Source organism: Rhinoderma darwinii, chromosome 1 (genome assembly GCF_050947455.1).
Source record: "Rhinoderma darwinii isolate aRhiDar2 chromosome 1, aRhiDar2.hap1, whole genome shotgun sequence".
Lineage (NCBI taxonomy): Eukaryota > Metazoa > Chordata > Amphibia > Anura > Rhinodermatidae > Rhinoderma > Rhinoderma darwinii.
The window spans coordinates 630,467,937-630,473,936 of NC_134687.1; positions in this window are offsets into that span (position 1 = coordinate 630,467,937).

A 6,000-nucleotide genomic window follows, 5' to 3' on the forward strand; every position below is an offset into this window, starting at 1 on the left:
TGTTTGCATCGTTTTTTGAACATCCTTTTATTTTTCTATGACGTTACACGGCTTAGAACTTTAGCAGCAATTTCTCACATTTTCAAGAAAATGTCAAAAGGCTATTTTTACAGGGGCCAGTTCAGTTCTGAAGGGGTTTTGAGGGCCCTATATATTAGAAACCCCCATAAAACACCCCATTTTGAAAACTGCACCACTCAAAGTATTCAAAACAGCATTCAAAAAGTGTTTCAACCCTTTAGGCGTCTTACAGGAATTGAAGGAAAGAGCTGAAATTTTCAAATTTCATTTTTGTTTACAAAATTCATTTGTAATACATTTTTTTCTGTACCACAGAAAGTTTTACCTGAGAAACGCAACTCAATATTTATTGCCCAGATTCTGCAGTTTTTAGAAATATCCCACATGTGGCCCTAGTGTGATAATGGACTGAAACACAGGCCTCAGAAGCAAAGGAGCACCTAGTGGATTTTGGGGCCTGCTTTTTTTAGAATATATTTTAGGCACTATGTCAGGTTTGAAAAGGTCTTGTGGTGTCAAAACAGTGGAAACACCCAAAAGTGACACCATTTTTTAAACTACACCCCTCAGGGAATTTTTCTAGTGGTATAGTTAGCATTTTGACCCCACAGGTTTTTCGCTGCATTTATTGGAATTAGTCTGTGAAGATGAAAATATACTTTTTTTTCTGAAAAACGTAGAAATTTCGAATTTTTGCAAGGAATAAAGGACAAAAAGCACCCCAAAATTTGTAAAGCAATTTCTCCTGATTACGGCAATACCCCATAAGTGGTAATAAACTGTTGTTTGGACCCACAGCAGGGCTCAGAAGGGAAGGAACGCCATTTGGATTTTGGAGTACTGATTTTACTGGAATGGTTTTCGGTGCCGTGTCATGTTTGCAATGCCCTGGAGGGACCTAAACAGTGGAAACCCCCCAAAAATGACCCCATTTTGGAAACTATACCCCTCAAGGAATTTTTCTAGAGGTATACAGTGGAGGAAATAAGTATTTGATCCCTTGCTGATTTTGTAAGTTTGCCCACTGTCAAAGCCATGAACAGTCTAGAATTTTTAGGCTAGGTTAATTTTACCAGTGAGAGATAGATTATATAAAAAAAATAAAAATAAAATGATTGTCAAAATTATATATATTTATTTGCATTGTGCACAGAGAAATAAGTATTTGATCCCCTACCAACCATTAAGAGTTCAGCCTCCTCCAGACCAGTTACACGCTCCAAATCAACTTGGTGCCTGCATTAAAGACAGCTGTCTTACATGGTCACCTGTATAAAAGACTCCTGTCCACAGACTCAATTAATCAGTCTGACTCTAACCTCTACAACATGGGCAAGACCAAAGTGCTTTCTAAGGATGTCAGGGACAAGATCATAGACCTGCACAAGGCTGGAATGGGCTACAAAACCATAAGTAAGACGCTGGGTGAGAAGGAGAGAACTGTTGGTGCAATAGTAAGAAAATGGAAGACATACAAAATGACTGTCAATCGACATCGATCTGGGGCTCCATGCAAAATCTCACCTCGTGGGGTATCCTTGATCCTGAGGAAGGTGAGAGCTCAGCCGAAAACAACACGGGGGGAACTTGTTAATGATCTCAAGGCAGCTGGGACCACAGTCACCAAGAAAACCATTGCTAACACATTACGCCGTAATGGATTAAAATCCTGCAGTGCCCGCAAGGTCCCCCTGCTCAAGAAGGCACATGTACAGGCCCGTCTGAAGTTTGCAAATGAACATCTGGATGATTCTGAGAGTGCAATTTAGCAAACCGAGCAATGCCCCAAATTGTGGCAATGGTCACAGTGACTGATATAATAAACCAGAAAGAGAAGAAAAGTCACGACCAAGTATTTGCAAAATTACAAACAATCTTTATTTCAGTCAAAAATACACAGAAAACACATTACAACTATACACAGTAAAAAGAGTGAACCCTCATAAAGAGATGGAATCCGAACATAAAAGCAGCCTGGTCCCCCAGATGTTAAAATGGTCACAAGATCCCACAAAGAGCATAAATCAATATTATTAGCCAGGTGCTAAGCATAGTACATTTGCACAGATAGATACCTAAAAAAATATACATGCAAAGTGCAGTCATAGGAAAACTAATGAGCAGTATACCTACACCTACGTAGTGGAAAATGAGCAGGAGATCAGGACCGGGAGGGGAGACCGCTGCCAGACCCGACGCGCGTTTCGCTGGTGCTTCGTCAGGGGTGATGTCCAAATGCCCCACATAGCCCTAGATAAACTCTCCTCTCGAGTGGTTGAAAATGAAGCAGCAGCTGTTTCCCATCAGGCGATAAGGTGTTCGGCGGCAGTCACTAATGACAGCCGCCGATACACCCCACCCACCCACGATAGCGTCCTATCGTATAAACCCATAGTTACAATCACCTCCTCTCGTGTATGCCCCCAGCAGTGCAGCCCCGCCCGGTGGGCGGGGAGAAAGAAATCCCCGCCCGCCCGACACGGCACCCCAGCCCGAGGCAAAGGCAGGGAGTAGAGCCGAAAATGAGATGATGCATCAGTACTTAAAAGTGGTAATTGGCCAGACCTGGTCAAAGCTCAAAATGTCTCCCACACAGTGTAAAAAAGGGGGCACCATACTCAGCCCGACAAATGCCGTTTAACCCCTTAGTGACCACTAATACGCCTTTTTACGTCGGTCACTAATGGGCTTTAGGCTAGGCTGACGCCTTTTCACGTCAGCCTAGTCTAAGTCCTGCACGGGTCTCCCGTGCAGGCAGGAGCCGGGGCTCTGCTGTCTGATGACAGCTGAGCTCCTGCTCCAACGCCCACGATCGAAGTTTACTTCGATCGCGGCCGTTTAACCCATTAAATGCCGCCGTCAATAGCGACCGTGGCATTTAACTTTGTTTACAGAGGGAGTGAGCTCCCTCTGTCACCCATCGGCGGCCCGCGAATGCAATCGCGGGTCTCCGATGGGGTGTCATGGCAGCCGGGGGCCTGATAAAAGCCCCCAGTTCTGCCTTGGACATATGCCTGTTAGGACGCGCCGGAGGCACGTCCTAACAGATTGCCTGTCAGATTTACACTGACAGGCAATAATGCTCTGGTATACAAAGTATACCAGAGCATTATAGCAGCGATCGGAATATCGCACAGTAAAGTCCCCTAGTGGGACTAATAAAATAAGTCATCAAATTATTAACCCCTTCCCGACATTTGACGTACATGTACGTCATGGAAAGCATTGACTTCCCGCAAAATGTCGTACATTTACGTCAAATGTTTGGCACCAGCTCAGAAGCTGAGTCGGTGCCATCATCGTCGGATCTCAGCTGTATCTTACAGCTGACATCCGACTGTAACGGCGGGGACCGAAATTAGCTTCGATCCCCGCCATTAACCCCTTAAGTGCAGCACTCAAACGCGATCGCTGCACTTAAGGTGTTTGCAGCTCATCGGAGCCCCAGCAATGAAATTGCCAGGGTTCCGGTGGCTGCAATGGCAACCGGAGGCCTAATACTGGCCTCCCGGTCTGCCTAGCACCGAAGCCGGTCAAGATCTGCCCGGCGGCAGAGCCTGATCGGCTTCCGTAGCTGCCGGCAAGATGGCGCCGGGTCAGGAGCTGATCCGGCGTCATCAGCGGTGGAAGTCAGCTGTACTGTACAGCTGACATCCACCTGTAACGGCAGGAACCGGAGCTAGCTCCGATCCCTGCCATTAACCCCTTCGATGCAGCAATCGAAAGCGATTGCTGCATCGTAGCGGTTACTAGCAGATCGCCAGCCCTGACAGGCAATCGGGACTGGCGACTGCTGTTATGGCAACAGGAGACACAATGGTCTCCTGCTCTGCCATTACGGAAGCCGATTTAGGCCCCGCCGGGAGGCGAAGCCTAATCGGCTTGCTGTCAGTGAATGACTGACAGATCTAATACATTGCACTACATAGGTAGTGCAATGTATTAGAAAAAAAAATATCTGACCGTTGGACCTTCAAGTCCCCTAGTGGGACTTGAAGAAAAGTGTAAAAAAAGTGTAAAAAAAAGTGCAAAAAATAAAAGTTTGAAAACAATAAAAGTTTCAAGTAATCAAATAAAACACAATCCCCCTTTTACTCTTATCAAGTCCTTTATTATTGAAAAATAATAATAAACCATATGTATTTGGTATCGCCACGACCGTAACGACCTGAGGTATCAAAATATTATATTATTTATTGCACGTGGTGAACAGCGTAAAAAAAAAACGTAAAAACTTTACCAGAGTTTCTGTTTTTTGGTCACTTTGCCCTACAAATATTAGAATAAAAAGTGATCAAAAAGTCGCACGTATCCAAAAATGGTACCTATAAAAACTATAGCTCGTCCCGCAAAAAACAAGCCCTCATACACCTCCGTCGACAAAAAAATTAAAAAGTTATGGTTCTCACAACTTGGCGACAGAAAAAATACATTCTTTTTACAAAAGTTATTTTATTGTGCAAAAAGTTGTAAAACATAAAAAAGTGCTATAAATTAGGTATCGCCAGAATCGTACTGACCCACAGAATAAAGTTAACATGTAATTTATAACGCATGGTGAACGCTGTATAAAAAAAACGAAAAAAGCTGTGCCAGAATTGCGTTTTTTTGTTTACCTGGCATCCCAAAAAATAGGATAAAAGGTGATCAAAAAGTCACATGTACCCCAAAATGGTACCAACAATAACTACAGCTCGTCCCGCAACAAACAAGCCCTCATACCGCTACGTCTATGAAAAATAAAATTAGTTATGGCTCCAATAAGTCAGGAAATAAAAAAATATGCAGTTGTGCCCGAGGGGAACATTTCTTTTGTTTCAAGAGGCGATTTATCAAGGACCTAAAATTAGGGAACCAGGAAGGGGAGAGCCCAAACATATCCGCTGGAAGTGAGGGTGCCCGTATTATACCAGGACAACACTTTCCCAGCAAAATTCCCCAAACTATAAAAGGTGCGGAGTGTGGATCAAAAGGGGGATAAGAAATGACACCATTTATCAGTGCGACACCGGCCTGTGCAGAAAGGATTGCTTCACAGCGTAACACACATCTATAGATTATTTTATTTTTTTATACCACCTGACTATGCCCCTTATATACTCCGCCCCGCTTACATGTACCCCCACATTATAAAACACCAGCAATACTCAAACTAATATAGTACCAAGCAAAATCCGCTCTCCAAAAGCCAAAGGGCGCTCCCTCGGCTCTGAACCCTACAGCGTGCCCAAACAGCAGTTACCTTCAACATATATGGCATCGTCATACCCGGGAGAACCCTTTTAACAATTTTTGGGGTGTGTGTCTCCAGCGTCATAAGCTGGGCACGACATATTTGCCACTGAATGGCATATCTAAGGAAAAATATAAATTTTTAATTTGCACCATCCGCAGTGCATTCATTTATGGAAAAGACCTTTGGGGTGAAAATGCTCACTACACCCCTTAATAAATGCCTTGAGGGGTGCAGTTTCCATAATGGGGTCACTTCTCAGTGGTTTCTTTTTATTATTTCACATCTGAGCCTCTGCAGTTGTGAACCAATACTTTGTAAATCGCCAAATTAGGCCTCCACTCCGCATGGTACTCTTCACTCCTGAGCCCTGTCATATGTCCAGGCAAAAGATTAGGGTCACATGTAGGGTGTTTCTAAAACCGGGAAACACCGCATAATAATTAGAGGGCTGTCTTGTTATGGTGGCACAAGCCGGGCACCACATATTGGCATATCTATGGAAAAAAATCCCATTTTCACTCTGCAACATCGAGTGAACACTAAATTTCTACAAAATACCTGCAGGGTTAAAATGCTTACTACACCCCTTGGTAAATGCATTGAGGGGTGTAGTTTCCAATATGGGGTCACTTCTGGGGGGTTTCCACTGTTTTGGGCCCACAGGCGCCCAGAAACCAATCCAGCAACATCTGCACTCCAAATGGCGGTCCTTCCATTCTGAGCCCTGCCGTTTGCCCAAACAG